The sequence below is a fragment of the Epinephelus moara genome, chromosome 15, assembly GCF_006386435.1.
Source record: "Epinephelus moara isolate mb chromosome 15, YSFRI_EMoa_1.0, whole genome shotgun sequence".
Lineage (NCBI taxonomy): Eukaryota > Metazoa > Chordata > Actinopteri > Perciformes > Serranidae > Epinephelus > Epinephelus moara.
The window spans coordinates 16,631,965-16,653,435 of NC_065520.1; the positions used below are offsets into that span (position 1 = coordinate 16,631,965).

The window sequence follows — 21,471 nt, forward strand, 5'->3', positions numbered from 1 at the left end:
AGATCATGCACCGACCTGCTCCTCTTCGCTGGCATCACACAGTGAATTATTTTTTAATTCGATGACTTGGCTTTTATTTTATTCGCTGCCCTTGTTTCCGCAGCTGTCTGATGGCTGAGCACCAGGCTTGTTTGCTTTGTTCATGGACGAGACTATGACACAATGGGCCCCTGGGCACAGACATGTAGAGGCCCCCCCCCACGCCCCCACATCAGAGCACGTCTGCCAGATTGAGATAGACGGAAAACAAACACAAAGGAAGCACAGATCTTTGTGGTTGTTGGCGTCCCTTTTTGTGATCATTTAACATCTCTTTAGGGCCATTATATGTCTCTTTATATAATTATATATAGCTTTATGGAGTCTCTTTGTGGACATTTTAGGTCTCTGAGGTCATTTTACTTCTCTTTATGGATGTTTTTCAACTCTTTGAGATCATTTTGTTGTCCGCTGTGCTCATTATAAATGTTTTTGTGGTCATTTGGCATCTCTTTGTGGTTGATTTTTGCATCTTTGTGGGTGTTAGGTGTCTTTGTCTCTTTTTTTGCATCTCTTTCTGTTCGTTTCACATCTCTTTTTACACATTTTGTGTCTCTTTGTAGCTGTTTTACGTCTTGGTGATCATTGTACATCTCTTTGTGGTCATTTGTCGTCTCTTTGTGGTTGTTTTTTGCGTCTTTGAGGTTGTAATTTTGTGTCTGTGCTTGTTTTGTGTCTCTTTATGGTCATTATACATCTTTCTCTGACCTTTCTGCATGTCTTCACTGTCGATTAACGTCTTTGTGATCATTAAATGTCTGTTTTGTCTCTTTGTGGTCATTTGGTGTCTCTTTGTGGTAATTTGGCGTCTCTTTGTGGTCATTTGGTGTCTCTTTGTGGTCATTTGGTGTCTCTTTGTGGTAATTTGGCGTCTCTTTGTGGTAATTTGGTGTCTCTTTGTCGTCATTTGGCATCACTTTGTGGTCATTTGGCATCTCTTTGTGGTCATTTGGTGTCTCTTTGTGGTCATTTGGTGTCTCTTTGTGGTCATTTGGCATCACTTTGTGGTCATTTGGCATCTCTGTGGTCATTTGGCATCACTTTGTGGTCATTTGGCATCTCTTTGTGGTCATTTGGCGTCTCTTTGTGGTCGTTTCAGGTATTGTTGTAGTCATTTTGAGTGTCTTCGTGGTAATTTTGTGTCTCTTTGTCGTCATTTTACGTCTTTTAGATCATTTCACGTCAATGTGGTCATTGTTTGTCTCTTTGTGGCTGTTTGGCATCTTGTTGTCGTTGTTTTAGGTCTCTGAGACAATTTTACGTCTCTTTGTGGACAGTTTGCCTCATTTTGTACCGCTGCAGTAATTGTACATGTCTTTGTTGTTGCTTTTTGCGTCTTTATGATTGTTAAGGCATCTCTTTCATCTTTTTCATCTTTTTGCATCTCTTTCTGTTCTTTTCACTTCTCTCTGAAGGCATTTTGTGTCTCTTCGTGGTTGTTTTGTGTCTCTTTATGGTCATTACATGTGTCCCTGCGGTCACTTTACATCTCTTTCTTTTCTTTTCACATCTCTCTGTATCATTTCGTGTCTCTTTGTGGTCACTTTGAGTCCTATCATGGTAATTTTGCATCTCTTTGTGGTAGTTTTACATCTGTGTCATCATTTCAAGTCTATGTGGTCACTACACGTCTCTTTGTGGTTGTTTGGCATCTGTTTGTGATAATTTTACATGGCTCTGTGATCGTTTTAGGTACCACTAAGCCACCAACGCCCCTTCACATCTATCTTTTGTGTCTCTTTGTGGTCATTTTACATCTTTGTGGTCATTTCTTGCATCGTTGTGGTTGTTTGGCGTCTCTCTGCCATCTTTTTGCATCTCTTTCTGTTCTTTTCATATCTATCTGCAGTAATTTTACATCTCTTTGTAGTTGTTTTGCGTGTCTTTATGGTCATTTTTGTATCTCTTTGTGGTCGTTTTACATCTTTTCAATCTTAATATGCCTCATTGTGGTCATTTTGCACCAGTGTGGTTGTTTGGTGTCTCATTGTAAACGTTTTGCATCTCTCATTGGCCTTTTCAAGTCTCTGTAGTTTTGTGTCTAAGTTTGTCGTCACTTTGTGTCTCTTTATAGTCGTTTGATTAACTTAGCAACAAGGAATGTTTACAGTGACTTTAACAGAGGAACCCTCTGACCCCTCGAGCTCCTGTACCTGTTCTTGGATAGCTCATACAGTCATCTATCCATGATTCTGTTCATGCAGGGAAGGGATGTTACTTTATAGTGTGTTGTAGTGCAGAACAGAATGTTGTGTGTGTGTGTGTGTGTGTGTGTGTGTGTAGAGGGTGGTGATTTGCGGTTTGTTCAGATTTTCCCTTCTTCAGGGCTCATCGGTCCCTCCCAGAGCAACAGACACGCTTCACCTTCATCGCCTAATTTTACCTCCTCTTGCCTCCTCCGCTCGCTACACACACACACACACACACACACATACACACACATTCTACACAACACACACTGTGCTGACATTCAGGCATGCCCACACATTCATGTAGAGACATAGTATACGCAGAAACACTCCGACAAACTTCACACAAGAATTCAGGCTTGCACTTTGTGTAAACTTGCAGTTTTGCTTATTTTTCTTTTTCTACGGAACGATGTGACACCGAGGAACTGTAATCAATATATGCATCAGATTTTCGTGTCAGTCTGTCAGAATTAAAGAGGCAACATTTCCATCTGCGCTCATAGTTTTTGCAAAGATGTTAAACATATGATGCAGAGAGAAATCTGCCATGAAATTAGCAGTGATTCCCTTTGCATTGGTTTGAAATTAAAGCTAAAGCAAAATGATTCCACCAAATAAGGAAACTCCAGCCAAACACTGAGCATCATTAACCGCTAATTTACTGTCTTAACGTCTATGTTCTTTTCTCTACATTGAACAGATAAAGCGCCTCTTAGATTTACTGTGTTTACGTGACATGTAAGCACTTAACCAAAGTATGCTGTAACACAAGCAGCAGACGTTTCCCCTGGGTGGTCCCTGATATGAGGCTATATTTTATCAAAGCAGACAACAATTGGCGATAAAACGGTGTACAACACTCGTGGCCGTTGATATGACAGCGTGGTGCGATTCAGGATGTAAGGGGAATTTAATACGGGGGATAATTACATCAGGAGGAAAATGTCACAGTGTTTATCTCTTGTTTTCTTTCCTGGATTCACAGCTGGTTCAGCGTGTCTCAACACGAGGCCCATTGCTGTTATTGCAGATGTGGAAATTTCACTTGTGTGTATATACAAATCCGATACATTAAAACAGAATGCAATAATTTGGAAATTCCTTTCAACATGCAAGTGCAATCACTTTCAGAACTTCAACAGTTTGTGTCTTCAGTTTTCAAACACTTACAAGCCCTTTTTGGACAGGAGTTGTGCAAATTTGCAGGAAAGCCCAGTCAGTCTTTTTTCAGCGTTGGCAGTATAAAAACAAAATCAGGGAGTGCAGCAAAATGCCGCCTACCTACTTTTGTTATACAGAATGCGCCTTTTTCGGGGAAATGGGGGGCGTGAGCAAGTAACAAAACGTGTAGCTCAGCGTGAGACGTAAACAGTGACGCAAAACGGCCCAACATTCGCGGAAAATCTAGCAGTGTAAAAGGGGCTACTGAGTGTTGTTAAAAGAAAAGGTGACCAAACGGAGGAGTGGATGATCGAAGAAGTCTGCTAATATGCACATTTGCACAACTCTCAACAAGACTCTCGCAAACTCCTGGAGAGAAATTTCCAGTAACATCGGTGTGGACGTAGCAGAATGTACGAAGAAGTGGAAAACCTTGAGGGACATGTACAGTTCCGAAAGAAACTCGCCACATGGAGCGGGGACCCAGGGGCAAAGAAAGTTACACAGCGTCACTACTTTTTCCGAAATCGGGGTTGTGTTTGTGTCCGAGCTGCAGGCCAAGTTAGAGACACGGGGTACTCTCATAAAGTCATATAATGTTGACATCTTGTACATAAAGCAGAATAATTTGGGATTGTTTCTTTAGAGTTCTCACAGAAGGATGCGTTTTCAAAAGAGATCTGATCCACTCTACTTCCCACTTGGCAGAGGATTTTCCTCACTTAAATCTGTCGAGAACATGAAGTGCCAGAGTTTTCATCAGCTGGATCAGCGTTAAATCACTGATTAAATCAATCGACAGGAGCTAAACAGATGTTTGTTGATGTATAAACAAGGCAGATTAATACTTTAAGTCAGTGTGGTGTCCTGGAATGTGATTTATGTGGTTTCTTCACAGCTGAACAGCTAATGACGGTGTAAACCTGAGTGCTGGAGTGAAGACGTGATGAAGTCTCACTGTTTAGCTTCGACTGTCTGCCTCAGTTGCAACAGATATGATGTCACATTTTAGTGACATATAACCAGCTGTACCTATTTACTAAACTTAACCTCCTTCTGCACTTTTAAAGATTTTCGAAAAGTTAAGACGTGAATACTGACCCCTCTCGTGCTTCACTCTCAAGATTAAAGGTTTTAAATTGTAAGTCTAGAGTTGGGTGGGTGAAATGAATGGGGACTGGACTCTGGACACTTCTGTCACCACGACAGCTTCAAAGAGCTTTTTACCGGACAGGAAGTAGGCGGTGGTTCAGTTTGTTCTCAGCCCTGTTGTTACTGCAGCAGGAGCATGATGATTTTCTCTTGTTTGGACTCAGTGTTTCTCATTTACTGAATTGTTGCTTTCTATTTTTTGTCATTTCATACTCATAGTAGCAATCAAAAATATGGAGCATGTCCAGTGAGTGCTGCTTAAGTTAGGGAGAAGTATTTGGGCTTTTGGATTTGGTTTACTTCCTCCCTCGCGGTTCCAAGTGATTTTATTGTCGGCGTTATTTTTAAATTCCAGAGGCAATTTGTTGCAGCACAAGAGCAGAACTGAGTACACTTGAATATCACTTTATTTACAGCATGTAATAATGTCATTCCTCATATTGTGCAGCCCAAAAAGAACTTACATTGATGCTCTTTGGTGGGTCCAGTGGCCAAGCGCTGGTGTTTTGACGAGTTGGAATTGAGAATGTGTCGCAGGTGAATGAAGGGCCATAAAAAGTAGGGTTGTTATGATACCACAACTATCGCATATTCTGCTCCTCTTTTTGGAACCACTGCAGAGTTGCTAATAATTTCTTTTTCAGGCCTGCTTGTTGTTGCCGTGGGTAACAGTATGACATTAATATGTCAATAAGCCAAAATATTGCGATATGATATGCACACCCCGACTGTCATAATCTAAAGTAGGGTTGTCATGAGAACTTTTTTTCAGTACTGTAAGTACCGGATGCAACTTTGCCCTCAGCGGGCCGTGTTGATTCCTGTCGGAACTGACGGGGGCAGTATACGTAAAAGACATAAGTACTTTAAAAAGTGGACCAAATGTGTCTTTTCCTGAGTGAACCAGCTAAATATACAGCAGAGAATAAGGTGTGTATCCTCAGGTTGAGTAAACAGCAGCTTCTTGAAACAAACTTTATTTTCCACGTCGCCTCGAGGACAATTCCTCACCGCTGTTACCTCCCATTTTTATCTGTAATTACAGCTTTTATCCTGCGTTCGTCTCACACTCTGCCTCCACACTCATCAGACGTGTAACAAATGAAACATCAAAGCTCTTTTACAACAGTATGTACATAATGACACCTTCCCCATGGAGGCCTCATAAAGGCAGCTGAGGGTGTTTTCTCCCTGCTGCCAGCTCTGTAAAGGTGACAGCGGAAGAGTTCAGTGGACGTATGATCTCATGCTGAGGGGTGAGAGGATGTTTGGCTTTCCGTCCTCCATCTCTCTACACAATCTGCCGGCTAACCTGGCCGGTCAGGAGCTGCTCGCTGTTACTGGGGGACGCTTTGTTTTCCCAGCTGCAGCTGATGGCTTTCAGGTGGTGATAATGGTGATAATGGTGGCTTTGGTTTGCTTCTCCCACCTGCTCCGCTCTTTAAGATCTAATCAGGTTGTTATCCAGGAATAGTGTGGAAGGATTCAGGGTGATTTTAGGTTAATTTCTAAACGCAGGAGCTTCTGGTCAGAGCTTTGGATTTGTGCCTCCGTTTACCGGAAACGCACATATTGCATAATTGCTGTCTCTCCTGATTGTAATGACTCCTTTGGTGATGAGACAATGATCAGGCGAGTCTGGGCCAGCACTCTATTGTTCTTAAAAGGATACTCTGCTGATTTTCAGCTTTGTATCATAACAGTGTGGGTAGTCTGTGTAAATGAACTGTGGCAAACTTCCAGATCTCCCTGCTCATTTGCACTGGCTCTCGGGCTGTTGCTCTAACTACAGATTGCAGGCATAGACTAGAATTTAAAACATGTTTTATGCCCAAGAACCACGACTGTCAAATAAATTTGTGGTAGCTTTGGTCGCTCTAGTCGCTCATCACGTGAATCATTGAGCGTTCGATCGTGCTTGTCCGTTTAAAGGAGCCACAAAGCCGACTACTGGCTTGAAAGCAGCGTAGTTGCTGCTTGCTGTTGTCCAGTCAAAAAGGTCTACACACTTTAAAACTCACCAGACCAACCAACTGCCTCCGCGACGTGGTCCCAAGCCTCATTCAGATCAGGTTTAAGTCTCTCCTCTACAGAAGCAACACATTCTTACTCCTCGTCTTGACCTAGTCACATACACTGGCTTCCCAGGTGAAAGTCTGTGGTTGGTTGACCCATCCACCACAAGTCGGACTTTCACCACCTTAAATTAAGTTGCTGTCCCGCCACTTTTCCCACTGATGCCGCCAGGTGCCGTTAAGAGCATCGTGTGACGGGTAAGGACGGCTTTTTCGTCTGTGTCTGATGACCTCTTAAACGAGCAACTTGCATTATGCAACCTGCCAGTGGGAGCGTTTATTGTAGAGTGTTCATTTGCACTGGGAAGTCAGTGCTAAACGTCCACCCTCTGAAAGCTGGAGGATCCTCACCAACCCCGACCTCAAAAACCAAGATGTCTGCTTCGCCCATCAGCAGTAGTGAAAGCTGTAGTAAGATTCTGTTTATTCGCACTTAGGCCCAATCCCAATACCCCCCTTGTCCACTACCTCTTGGTCCTTGCCCACTACCTCTTGGCCCTCGAAATGAAGCAACGAGGGGTAGGGGTTGAAATCTTTCCCCAGGAATTGGGACACCACTCACCGCGTCAGTTACGTTCACGCATACATAACTATTTGAAACAGGAAGCTGTGAACCATCTACATTTCCAACCGGCATCTACAATGGAGTCTCCGGTTGAGTTCATCCTACCGATCGCGTTTGCCGCATTCATCATGCTTCGTTGCTGCTAGCTAGCTAACCAGCTAACATTACAAGGCAGCATAGTTATACTAGCTGGCGTGTTATCGTAATGTGAAAAATCCGGCAATTTTGCAGAACAGGACAGATGACAGACGCCAGATAGTGTGAGCTAGCTAGCTAGCTAACAAGTAGTCTCGCTCACCAGACCTTTCTCAAGAAAAGAAAGGTCTGGCTGTGCCGACTCTCACTTTAAGATTGGAGAAAAAAACGCCCCGGCTTTTTTTATTTCTTTCAACCAATCACAGTTGTTCTTGGCGGTGCCACAGCAACAGTGTGCTTGCAAAAATATTACTGGGGGGAAACAGGTTTTGATGTAACACGCCCACAAAAATATCGCCTACAGGACGCGAACCATGGCAGAAAAATGGCTACATCCCCGCAAGATCAAACACCGCAAAAGTTGCTACACAACCGGAGGTGGTAGGGCGGGACTTCAGCGGGTGGCTCGTTCCGCCCAATGAGAGGCTGATCTATGCAGCGAACTTCCGCCCACTCAGACTAGCTAACAAGCAACCTGACGACGGTAATTGTAGCTATGTGTGAACTTTTTTCCCCATCTCTTGCTCGGTGGTAGCCATGGCGACGTCTACCCCTCGCTGGCAAGTCAGCATCTGAAATCCCTCGCTCCGAAGGGCTAGTTTCATACCCACTACCCCTCGTTATGCCCCCTACCCCTACAAAAAGGAATTGGAACACCACTACCCCTCGTGGGAACGCGCAAATGTAGGGGTAGGGCCAAGGGGGGGGTATTGGGACGGGCCCTTACTGTCCTACTTCTGTCTGTGGACAGGTTGTGTTTGTACGTGCAAAATACAGTGTAATGTGTCGTTATCAACTATAACATGCACAAAACAATAAGAAATAAAATAAAAATACATTAAAAAATAAATAAATAGGAAATGAAAACAATTGATAACAAAATAAAAAAAATATAAAAAATATTAAATAAAAAATAAAATAACAAAATAATAAAAATAGAAATGAAAATATAGGAGAAAAAAATGAAAATGTTTCTCCGACAGCTCGTGACTTCATCCCACCGTACAGCCAAATAAAGCAAAGGGTGCAAGCTGCAGGTGCCTTTAATGTAAGAAACAAAGTAAAGCCGCAGCTTTTCAACCATTAAAAAAATATGTAACGCAGGTTGGTGCAGGCGAAAACACACGCTGTTAGCAGAGAGATAAACTTAAGCCTGCAGCTACTTTCATATAAAAGACTTTAAGTACCCTTGTTGCACTTGAATGCACAAGCCATGATACCTCTCACTGCGCCCAGCCCTCAGAGACAGAAGCTCTGTGTTCATGATAATCAGTAATATTTACCGCCTTGCTCATTTCCAGATCGCTTAAAAAAAAGTCGACTGTACTGGCTGCGAAGATTCTCTACAGTGGAACCTTTCTGCGTGCTGAACCCGAGCCACAGCTGACTCATCCATTGTCATCTTTTCCATGTTTTGCACGGCACATCACATCAGCCTTTTAATCATTTCCACCACCGAGTGCCCATATCCGCCACAAAGGCTCGGCCTGCTGCCAAGACAGAGGCCACGAACCACTTAGACTGATTCTCGCTGCTGTTTATCAGCCGAGGAGGAGCTCACAGGCTGGTCCTCGCTCACCACACGTTGGCCGTTGGTCGTGCGGAGATTAATGACTGACTTCCACCTGTGCGTGAAGCTGTTTCACGGTTGTCTGTCGGCGCTGCGTTCCAGGTTCAGGTCACATCAGGGATGTGAGGGAAGGTGATGAGAGTGTTACTTTATGAAGAGAGACAGGTCGTTATTGGATACGTGTGGAAAAACATTTGCAAGTTGGGATTCTTGAACGTTTTCTTCCTTGCAGCCACAGTATCGCCGGAGGGAGTGACGTGTGAAAGGATGCGTGTCATTCTTCTCAAACGAGGACAAGTGTCAGAGTTACATGGAGGAATGTGGGAGGTCAGAATCCAGTCTGAAGCAGCTTTGAGTTCTGCGTTGACGTCATGTTGTGGACAAAAGCTGAGCGGCTGACTCCAGTTTAGCTGCCGTGGATGAGTCTGTGTGGGTTAGGGTTGGGGTTTGACATTTTGGGAGCGTCAGCGGGGTTATGAGCAGTGCTTGCCCTCGAGTACAGTATCTGAGCTGCAGGAATTTAAAGTCACCTGCAGCGCCTCAAGTTGCGAGACCTTTGCACACGTGTCTCCAGGCTGCAAAATGCACCTCTGACAGGTGAGACAGAAAAATACGGCAGATCCGAACTGAAATGACCTTTTAATTGCTTTAAAGCTCCATAATTGCTTTTAATTTTCTGCTGCCAGTCATCTCCTCTGAAGAGGCCACCACACGTACCTCCCGTTACTCTTTACCGCCTGGCCTCTACAACAAACGTCCTCATTCAACAGATTGAGATCCTCCACACAAGGAGTCGACTGTCTTGTCTCGGAGCTCCCGTGTTGCTTAATGAATCGTGCATTGAGCCTGGATGAGGGAACCGTCTCACACCCTCTCGTCTGAAAATGCCCTGCTTTTGTCCGCGCCAAGAACCCACTTCGACATACCGCAGGGTGTAAGGATCGGGTGGTGGAGGGAGGAGTGTCATGGGTGTAGATTTCTGCCGAGCATCTGCCAAGATGCCCCGCGGGGGGACTTTTTTCTTCTTCTTCTTCTTCGCTTAGTAGCAAGAATTTGAGTTATTTGATCACTGGAAACCACAGATAGAGATCAGTGAGGAGTGTGATGGATTTCTAGGTTTGAACCAACCAATATTTGTGCAGATGTGGTGCAGAGAGAATCTCCAGATTTCAAACAACAGGTGGCAGCATTTCATTTTCATTTTGTTGGACACTTTAAGGCATTGAAAACACCTTTAATCCACTGTGTGTGTCAGCTCTGCAGGATCCAAGTACACAATTCCCTTTTGCAGCAAGCACAGGTCAGACAGCGCCACTAGTAAAAGAGATCAGAGAGTTAATGATCAGAAATGTGCGCAGTTGATAGTACTTTTCTGACGCCTTAAAGAGAGCACAAACACAACAACTGAAACAAGATGTTCTTCAGGTTTCAGGTGCAGGTTTTCCATGCTTGCCATTTTCATTTTTGTGCTTTGTTTATGTATGAAAATACCTCACCTGTGCAGTCAGGGTTGGATTAAGGCTCTTGGTTCTCAGCTTTTAGTGCTTTTCACATAAAAATGGCTAGAAATATTGAGAAAGAACAGCTTGAATAATAGTAATAATTGTTGCTTGATGCTTTAAGGGTTGTGTTGTTGCAAATATTAAGAAAGAACAGTTTAGTTTAAGCCGATTTTTTAGATTTTGCCAATGTGCATTGACAAGTTGTGTTTCTTAAGACAGTTTTTTCGCAAGGGTGTAGGTCTTGTTTCCAAATTTGTTGGGGACACATGAAATGGGAGGTTTGGGGGGTCAGAGCCAGGGAATTTTGAGTGTCTAACACTTAATTTCCTGTGTTTTGGTGAAGTTTTATGCACCGTTTTGTGCCTTTTCTGCCTCAAGTCACTGTGGACATGTCTTTAATTTGATCTAAATAAACGTTCTCTGCTACCGTCATGTTATTAATGGGGTGGGGTTACAGTATACATGGCCCTTTTGCAATTAGCACAGGTCAGAAAGGTTCATTGTCGACTCATCTGTCGATTATTTCTTCGATTAGTCGACTAATCATTTCATCGAAAAATGTGTTAAAATGTTGAAAAATGTCGGTCTGTCTCTCCCAAACCCCAAAATGATGTCATCTAATGTCTTGTTTCGTACTCACGGCAAAGGGTTTTAGTTCACCGTCATGTGAGAGTGTGTAAAGCTGCCAATATTTGAACGGAAGAAGCTGCAATAAGAGTATTTTGGGTACTTTTATAGTACTTTTATATGAAAAATGATTAGTCATCGATTAGTCGACTAATTGTTGCAGCCATAGAAAATGCATGCAATTATTAACGATAAGATAGTGTTAATGCATGAAAATATTTCACCTGTGGAGTCAGATTTTACGGAAGCGTATTGCATTCACTTGACAAATAAAAAAAAATCTGTTTTTATTGAGTAATTTTTTTCTGTTTTTCGTGGTATTTTTTTATTTTTCTGTTTTTCGTGGTAATTTTTTTTCTGTTTTTCTGAGTATTGTTTCTGAGTTAAGAGAGCAATAGAACAACAGACGCTTTCATTCCTTTCTTGAGAGCTCGATATAATGGGAGGTGCCTGCGTAAAGTCGACAAACTATGATGATGATGATGATGATGATGATGATGATATGATGATAGATGATGATAACACCATCTATATGACTTAAAGACAAGAGTATCTCCCAGTGTCTCAAACCCAAAACAAAGTAAAACTGGATTAAACTAAACAAGCGGGTCATGTTTGCTTCCATTGTATCGAGCTCTCAAGAAAGGAATGAAAGCATCTGTTGTTCTATTGCTCTCTTAACTCAGAAAAAAATACTCAGAAAAACAGAAAAAATTACCACGAAAAACAGAAAAAAAAAAAAAAAAATACTCTGAAAAACAGAAAAAATTACTCGATAAAACAGATTTTTTTTTTTTTTTTTTTTGTCAAGTGAATGCANCTCTTAACTCAGAAAAAAATACTCAGAAAAACAGAAAAAATTACCACGAAAAACAGAAAAAAAATAAAATAAAATACTCTGAAAAACAGAAAAAATTACTCGATAAAACAGATTTTTTTTTTTTTTTTTTTGTCAAGTGAATGCAATACGCTTCCGTAAGATTTAGATTAAGGCTCATGGTTTTCAATTTCTTGGTGCTTTTCACCGAAAAATACCCAGAAAGATTTAAAATTACAACATCATTTTAAGTAAGGATAGACCGATACATCGGCCGGCCGATATATCGGGCCGATATTTGAGTTTTTTACTTGTATCGGCATCGGCCGATACGCGCGTGGGTTCGCGGATTTATTTTTCCCTGGCACTTTTTTTCATTTGAAAGTATATGGTTAAGTTGAACAAAGCTGTTGAATCCTACTGTGTACAGTAGTTGTTGTTTTATTTATGCTTCAGCTTAAATATTTGTTTATTTTATAAAGACATTACTGGAAGATTTAAGAGAACTGAACTCTTTTTTTATTTGAATGTATAATAATAATAATAATAATATTCTACCTGTTCTACCTCAACTTTCCATCTTGTTTTAGTATTTTTTACTGTTCAATAAATGTTTCTTATTTTAAACCTGTAATATATGTTATGATTGTGTCATTTTTTTGATGTAAATTGAGGGAGCAAAAGCAGTATCGGCCCCAAATATCGGCTCAAGAAAATCGGCAGTCCATAATCGGTCATTGGCTAAGGGTGATGGAAAAAAATCGGTATCGGCATCGGCCCTAAAAAATCCATATCAGTCTCTTAGTGTCCACAGGTTGTTTTATTTCCAGCAGCAAGAAAACACTGTTTATTGTCGGCCATTTTGGAATTAGTGCAGGTCAGAAAGTGCTTCTGGTCAAAGAGATTAAAGAGTTGTTATTGCTGTTTTGACTCCATAATAAGAGCATAAACACAGTGATTAGATCTGACCTATCCTTCCACCTAAAAAGGTGTAATAACTGATCTGTATTTGCACCTTCTCTCCTCTCATTTCTCAATGCAACCAGTGATGAATATAGTGATGAAATAAATGTGCTGCTGCCATCTGCTGGTTACTGTGAGGACATGAATGGGTACACGACGGAGCCAAAAATATGTGGCCCCCAGCATCAATATTTAGGTTGTTAGACTTGTCATTCTGTGGTGTTACACGTCATCCCAAAGGTGTTGCAGTGGGGTCATGGAGGACGGCAAACCTTTTTTATTTTTTTTTAGAAGCTGACTTTATCGTGTTGAAACAGGAAATAATCCTCACGTTTGTTCTTCAGAGCAGAACCCGACATGTCATGTAGCCTGTGACTGCAGTCTTTGTGCTGTTGTGAGATACACATTTCCCCTCAGGTATCAATAAAGCTTATCTTATCTATAGATCAGAAATGTATATCTTTAAATTTAATTGCTGTGGTTTTGCCTTTATTTCAGGGTTCATTCATACCAGAAAACATGAGCTCACAGTCTGATTATTGAGCTCCTGAGCATGTGTGCCTCCTCAGCAGTGTGTTATGGTTTAAGAACATACATCTGAGCGTGTGAACCGTGTGTGGGAAACAGACCGAAACATGATACACCAATTAACAGAGAGACAGTGCTGCGCCTGAGAAAACACCGGCAGGAACGTTTGCTCCCATCATCCTGGATCCTTTGGCGTGTTAGATGAGAAGAGAGTGGAGGTTTTCAGTAGTCTTGATTTTGTCCCTTACGCTGCACCATAGATGGAGGCTTATATGTCTCAACAAAGAGGTTAAACGAGGCAAAGGAAGTGAAACCAGTTGATATACGGCTGTAAAAGTTGGTGGTCTGTGTGCAGCAAGTTGTAAAGATGCAACCAATCACTGTGTGACAGGTATGAAATCTGTGCACGTCCTCCTCACGGTGTCGCCTTCATACCAAATATGGAGTTCTCTAATCAGCTTAAACACAACAAGAGTGCTTCAAACTGAATGCAGAGTGAGTTTCTCTGTCGAAGAAAGTCCCCTGATGGTCCTACAGGCCTGGAAAAATCTGGTTGCCATGGAGATTAGTTGAGGTTAGGGAGATTTAGATGCTCTGGTAATTTAGCACAGCTGCAGTTTATACACTCCCACTTTCTTTTTACCCCCGTTTGTCTCTCTGTCTTCCACAAATATGTGTCAGTGCTTTGTGGGGATGCAGCACTTTCTATCTGTCGTGCATGGCCATAAGTATGTGGACACCTGTGTGCACCTGTATGTCTGGTTGGGGGCTGTTTTTATGGTTTGATTAAGTGCAAATTCAGATTTGGGAGTTTTTTTGAGAGTCAGAGGAGAAGTCATTACTTTCTTCAGCACTGTTTAGAAAGAAGGGAATGATGTCACTAACAGGTGATATACATATCGACGTTTGGTCATGGACTTTCCACGTCCAGATACGACGTCCAAGGTACCCTGGGTGTGTTGGTTGTTGACGATCTGGGACGTTATGTCCATTTCTGCCTGTTACATGCATTGTCTTCTTTCAAAATACACTTCCGTTTTCACAGGAAGTTTACGCGAACGCTACTGTCCCGAGTGAAAGTCGGTGTTTGTTGCCCTGCTCAGACTTTCGCCACCTTAACTTTCGTTCTCGTTAGCGATGTCTGGATCACATTTTTTTTGCATCCGATCCGATACAGAGTCCTTTATTTTAAAACTGAGTCCGACACCAAGTCCTTTATTTTGAAACCAAGTCCGATACCCAGTCCTTTATTTTGAAACTGAGTCCGATACCAGTCCTTTATTTTGAAACCGAGTCCAATACCAAGTCCTTTATTTTGAAACTGAGTCTGATACTCAGTCCTTTATTTTGAAACCGAGCTGAGTCTGATACTCAGTCCTTTATTTTGAAACCGAGTTCGATACCCAGTCCTTTATTTTGAAACCGAGTCCAATTCCAAGTCCTTTATTTTGAAACTGAGTCTGATACTCAGTCCTTTATTTTGAAACTGAGTCCGATACCCAGACCTTTATTTTGAAACCGAGTCCAATTCCAAGTCCTTTATTTTGAAACTGAGTCCGATACCAAGTCCTTTATTTTGAAACCGAGTCTGATACCCAGTCCATTATTTTGAAACCGAGTCCGATACCCAGTCCTTTATTTTGAAACCGAGTGCAATACCAAGTCCTTTATTTTGAAACCGAGTGCGATACCGAGTCCTTTATTTTTAAAACGAGTCCGATACCCAGTCCTTTATTTTGAAACCGAGTCCGAAACCAAGTCCTTTATTTTGAAACCGAGTCCGATACCCAGTCCTTTATTTTAAAAACCGAGTCCGATACCCAGTCCTTTATTTTGAAACCGAGTCCGATACGAGTCCTTTATTTTGAAACCGAGTCCAATACCCAGTCCTTTATTTTTAAACCGAGTCCAATACCCAGTCCTTTATTTTGAAACCAAGTGCGATACCAAGTCCTTTATTTTGAAACCGAGTCCAATACCGAGTCCTTTATTTTGAAACTGAGTCCAATACCCAGTCCTTTATTTTGAAACCGAGTCCGATACCCAGTCCTTTATTTTGAAACCGAGTCCGATACCCAGTCCTTTATTTTGAAACCGAGTGCGATACCAGGTCCTTTATTTTGAAACCGAGTCCAATACCGAGTTCTTTATTTTGAAACTGAGTCCGATACCAAGTCCTTTATTATGAAAACCGAGTCCGACCCGATACTTTGCAAAGCATTAAGAAAGAAGAAAAAAAAGAATGCATCCAAGTTGTCCCATAAGGTTTGTTTATCTTGGCTGTGATCTTTTTGGCTTCATCGTGGTCCTGGGGACATTTCTATTTCCTTTTCGAAGCCTCCGCCAATGTCGGTTGGTTCTGTGGCTTTTTATTTGCTGCCTCGAACTCGGCACGCTGTGATGGATGTTTCCTTTCCAGATGCCGTATCAAATTGGTTGTGTTGAAATGAGCTCTGTCTTTTCCCCCATCGCGAAAGCTAGACTTGCACATTTGGCATGTGGCTGTTGCGCTGCCTTCGCCTTCCAATGTATAAAAGCTCCATATTGCTGACATTTTGCTACCGTTACTAGCTGCCCATCTGAACTCGCCCGCCTGCCCAACATAAACACACTCATTTACGGCAGGCCCTGTCAACGTTGGGCAGGCGGCGGAGTGACGTTCAGACAGATAACTTGTTGTTTTGGCATGGACAGCCAGCATGCTAAGGGCAGCGTAAATTTAGCAGTTTGGAAGTATCAGCATTGGAACATGGCAACAACAACATTGGCATTGGAAAGCGGAGGCAACAATGAACAACATAGATGAAAAACCTAGCCATTTTTGTTGTTTTGATTCCTCCGATCTTGTATTACCGATTCCGATTTTGTAAAAATAACGTGATCGGCGCCGATACCCGATTTCAGGATCGGATCGGACATCCCTAGTTCTTGTCCTGCTGCGTTTCCACCTGAAGGATGCCTTTTTTCATCAGTGTCTGACGCCACAAGTCACTGCCCAAGCGCCGGATTTTGATAATTTCGGAGTGAGACCGGGTTGGATGTGGCGGCCCATCCCCTGGGCCAGAACAGTCAAGCTAGGGGAAACACAGGAGTTCAGTTAGAAGTTTCATACCATTGTCATGTCTGTGCGTTGGATATGAAGCTCCCGTTAGCATCTGGCTAACTTAGCTTAGCATAAAGACTGGAAACCTGCGCCTCTGCAGCCACTTGCGGCTCTTTAGCCCCTATCCAGTGGCTCCATGTGGCTTTGACAAAAAATTACATGGAAATGAGTAACATTTATTTATTTATTTTAGATTTTAATTGTCATTTATCATTTTTGCAGGCCTAAAAAATGATCCCATTCTCGGGTAGTAAAAATGTGTAGCCCATACACCACATAAAAATGTTTTAACATTTCGTCAACTAAAATGTATGTCTACAGCCTGGCGCCTTTTCCTCTGAATTTTGCCAAACCTCATCAGCAGTGATTTGTCTTGAATTCAAACAAAAGTAAAAGTCTTGGAGACGAATTACGTTCGACCAAAATAAAATGTCCAGTGAAATTTAAGGACTCAGTAACCGAAGCAGACGCACAGCAGAAGATGCAGGACGGGAGAAAGTGCAGTGAATGTCACAAACTGGTGCTGTATAAACGTTTAAGGAGGAAACAGACTCCGCAGTCCCGCCGGAGCTTTAACGTGCAGCTGTAGCACTGGAATGTATATGCATATGTATGTGTGAGTGTGCATAATACTCCAGATGGAAAGCACCAGGTGCCTTCATCAACTGGCGTTCACTGGCTCACTGAAGCATAATGCCGTGGTGTGTTTACTTGCCCTACCCGTGGCCCTGTGCAGGTCAGAGCAGCTGACAGCTGATGGTGATGAAAAGTGTTGGAAACACAGAGGGAGGGTTAACATGTATGTGGGAGCGTCTGCAGGGCATTTATGGTGATATATTGACTGAAAGACCTGGGATATCTGTCGGAAATGATGCTTAACTTCTCTAAGATAATAAGAATTATGATTTTTCATGTCAAAAACATCCACATTATTTCAAAGGGAAAGTCATAAACTGCACATTTCGGAAAGAAAGAAATCTCATGGCACAATCAGCTCGGCAGAAAAAAAAGAAAAGAAAGTAGACAGGAAGTCTAGTTTTCCCCCAAACACACGCTCTGTGATTGCTTTTGGTAATTACAGCAAGACTGTGACATATGTGCTTTTCTTTTATTATTTGCAAGCAAGTTTCTGGACTTTTGTTTTCATTTTCATGCTTTGTTTGTGCATGGAAATACCTCTCCTGTGCTGTCAAGTCGAGCAGAAAATCATTCTCAACTGGGTTTTGTGCACTTCTGTCCCAAATTTTAACCCCGTGCATCCAAATATTGTTACGTATGTATCTGCAAGAACAGTAGTTTGTAATAAACAGTGTTCCTTCATGAAGAGCACACCTCAAAGACGTCCTTTATAACTATTATTAATTCTTGTTGCTTGCATTTAAGCACACCCATTTCGAATGTTATCCATTCAGCAGCTCCAGCATCCACAGTCAGACACACAGCTGTTTAATCACAGCTGAATTACAGCCAAGCAACTTGTGCTAATGGCCGACGCTGCTCCAGGCTGAGTGTTTTGCAGACTAGTGAAACATCCTGGCACCAACTGTTGATGTTGGCGTTAAATAACCCGGCAATAGCCCAATCTCATATGGCTCATACGGCATTAAGAATAATTACAAACACGTCGGCTCTCAGCTTCCTTCCTACCGTCTTGTCTCTGCAACAAAAATAAAAACATTTCTTTATAGTTTTTATGATCAAAGATCTGGGGTTTTTTTTCGCTTGTCTCTGTCTAGGAAAAAAGGTGATGAACATTTTACATCATAGATTTGTTAACAAAATCAACACTATATCAGCCCATTAAAAGCTCGTTATGAGATGTCATTAGGAGCAGTTTTGTTAGATTTAACTTTTTTAGGTTTAGGCACAAAGACTTCTTGATGTGACGAGACCTGACGCGAACAAAACAAACTCATGTACGTTAGTTAAAATGACTCAACCTTGACTTTTGGTTACACACCGGACCTGAATTCAAGTGTCCTGGGTGAAAATCCTGTGTTTGTTTGACCAGTCCTCCCCAGCCACCTCCTGTCATTGCCCTTCCTGCTCTTTATACCAACTCTAGAGCCCCTTTTACGCTGCCTGATTTTCAACGAATGTTGGGCTGTTTTGCCGGCAAGCTGCGAGCGTTTAGACACACAGCGTTGGCGAGTTGATCCGAGGTGCCCAATTTTCCGCCTCGTAGGGTAGACATATTGGTGGAACATTTTTGGTGTGAACAGAACGAAGCAGCCTTGCGCCACGGGAGGGGCTGTTGATGACTTGTGGGAGGGGCTGTTGATGACGCCGCACGTGTGACCCACTGGCGGTGGATAAACAGGAAACAGCTGATAGCAGGAATTAGCGAGCAGCTAGTAGCAAGAGGGAAACACAAACCTGACAGNCCAATGCTGAAAAAAGACTGATTGGGCTTTCCTGCAAATTTGCACAATTTCTGTTTAAAAAGGGCTTATGTCACTTCCTCTTTTGCCTCCATCACGTCATAGATACTACAGCCATTAGAGGTCCCCGCCTAACAATAAACACAGCCATTTAATGGGCTGATAACGGCGTTTTAAACCTACTAGTAGGCTGATAGCCACTATGGGTTAGGATTCCTGGTTTTCACCCGGGCGACCAGGGTTCGACTCATGGTATAGGAGTTACTCCTGGGGGCGGCAGTAGCTCAGTCCACAGGGACTTGGGTTGCGATCCAGAGGGTCGCCGGTTAAGGTCCCAGGCGCCAGTTCGCCTTCAGTGCCCTTGAACAAGGCACTGAAACCCCAACTGCTCAGGATGCGTATCCTGTTTGACATCTCTCCATTTAATACATGTATACTGTAGGTCCTGTTTGTGCATGTGTGTGTATTTTGGGCCTGTGTGTGTATGACAGCAGAGTTAAAGAATTGAATTTCCCCTTGAGGAAGTATATATTTTTCTTCTTCTTCTTCATAATGCCCATTTAATGGAGTGATAGCATTGAAAGGGGTGTTAGAAAATGATTCATCCATACATTCACTTACAAATGTCACCAAATTTACTGAAACCCAGATACAGTTTATAGTAAACTGCTGGTCGTATAGTGGTGCAAGATAAAAGATAATTCACTAATAATTTAAGTGCTTAATGTCCCAGATAATAGGAAGATCAAGTGTGAAGCATCCATTTTAAAAGAAGTCAAGATTCACTTGATCAGGCTGTTAAGATGCTTTAAAGGACAGCTGATCCACTGTCTGCGTCGACCTCTGTGACAGCTGGTTTTCACACACTCCCCAAAACATCCAATCTATTTCCCAACATGAAGAATTAGCTCCTCTTCTCCTGCACAGTGTCCGGCCGAATTGGCACATACGCTGACAGCAGTAGCGATGTTGTATGAATGCACAGATTATCAAAATGTGGCAGTTTCCAACCCTCCAAATGTCATGCAGCGTGGGTGTGGGAGGTCTGAGGGCTGGAATGTGCAACAGCTGGATGTCCTAGCTTGGCAGCTGAGGCGGGTAGCTGGATGATGGGGGCACACAGGGCCGTGTGGAGGAGGAGGAGGAGGCCTGGGAGAAGAAGGGTGTGTTGGTGGAAGTAGGGGGGGGGGGGATCCCTCGTTCCCTTATCGCCCATCTGTGAGAACCTGGAAGTGGTACATTTTCCGAGGATTTTCTCCGATGAGGCAATGGAGTCGGCCCCCCGGGAGTGGAGCTTCGATCCAATCAGATACGCCCTGACTTACCCAGCTGCTGTCTTTCATTCATGCCTCACACACCCCTGCTGCTCCTCTCTCTCTTCCCCACGCTTTATTAAAATACATCACAGAGTTTATGGCGCTGTCGCTGCACGCAGTATCACTTCTGACTGTTTTGGGTTTTCCACAAGCCAATAAATCAGACCAACGTGCCAGTAACTGAACACCACGTTTTTCCGAAGCTCCTGTTTCCTTTTTGTTGTTGTCAGAAACAACAAATGAAATCACTGCTCCTCTGCTGCAGGTCAGCGTCGGCTTGATTTTCCCTCTGTCTTATCTCAACCTGCAGCTGCTGTGTCCATTATTCCACTTTTTCCTCGTGACCTCCTAATATGAAGCCGCGTGCACTTGTTCACCCTCATCTCAAGTCAGTTTTAGCTGCATGAAAATAGAGCCGCAACAATTACAAATAGTCCAGAATTACACAAAGATGGAAAGTAAGTCTGAATAACGCTCATTAGTTTATGTGTTTTCAACCCTGGTGACCCTTTAGATAAACCTCGTGACCTCTTGCAGGGTCCTGAGCCACAGCTAGGAAACCACAGCTGCTTTCTTCCCACTCACTTTGGTTAGAATTACTTTTATTTGCATCCTCACCAATGAAATCTAACCACTATGTTGCTCCATTAAAGAGTACGTTTCCAACTGGTGTCTATTTCCCCATGTGGTTGTGTCCTGATGACTGATGGGAACAACAGTGTTTGATCTGGTTGAGTTCTGGTTAAACCCACCAGACTCCATTTAAATAAACAACAAACAACCAAATGAAACTCACAGAAACCATCTTGGTTTCTCTTTCCGCTGTTGCAACAATCACCAACTCTGCTTTGTTTGAAATGAACCTTAAATTCACCAGTTAGATGTGGAAATACGCTGCCTCTATACTAGGCTTGTCACAATACCAGAATTTCAGTAGTCGATACCAGTACCAGTGAATTTCCACGATTCTCGATACTCATTTAATACCACGATAAAAATCAAAAAACAGAACTCATTTTTTCCTAAATTCACTACTTTATTAAAACTGTTTCAAACTTTAACTCTAAGGCCTCATTTACACCACAAGCGATGTATTCGTGTATTCACACCAAAACCGAACAGACGCATCGCACAGCGGCCGCTGCTGTCCCGTCAAAATACAAACCACACCTGAACAGTTGGTGGCGGTAGTGCACTGTGTTTGCAAATCTCCAATAAACCCCAAAGAAGAAGAAGTGAGTTTGTTCGCACACCAGTGATCATTCCAACGCTTGAAGAATTAATA

At 42.6% G+C, this 21,471-nt stretch overlaps 1 protein-coding gene across 1 annotated transcript in view; it reads left to right on the top strand.

Moving 5' to 3' along the window:
- LOC126401953 (collagen alpha-1(XVIII) chain-like) overlaps positions 1-21,471 on the top strand; it is a 64,917-nt gene that overhangs the window by 723 nt on the left and 42,723 nt on the right. The gene's annotated exons all lie outside the window — the stretch shown is intronic.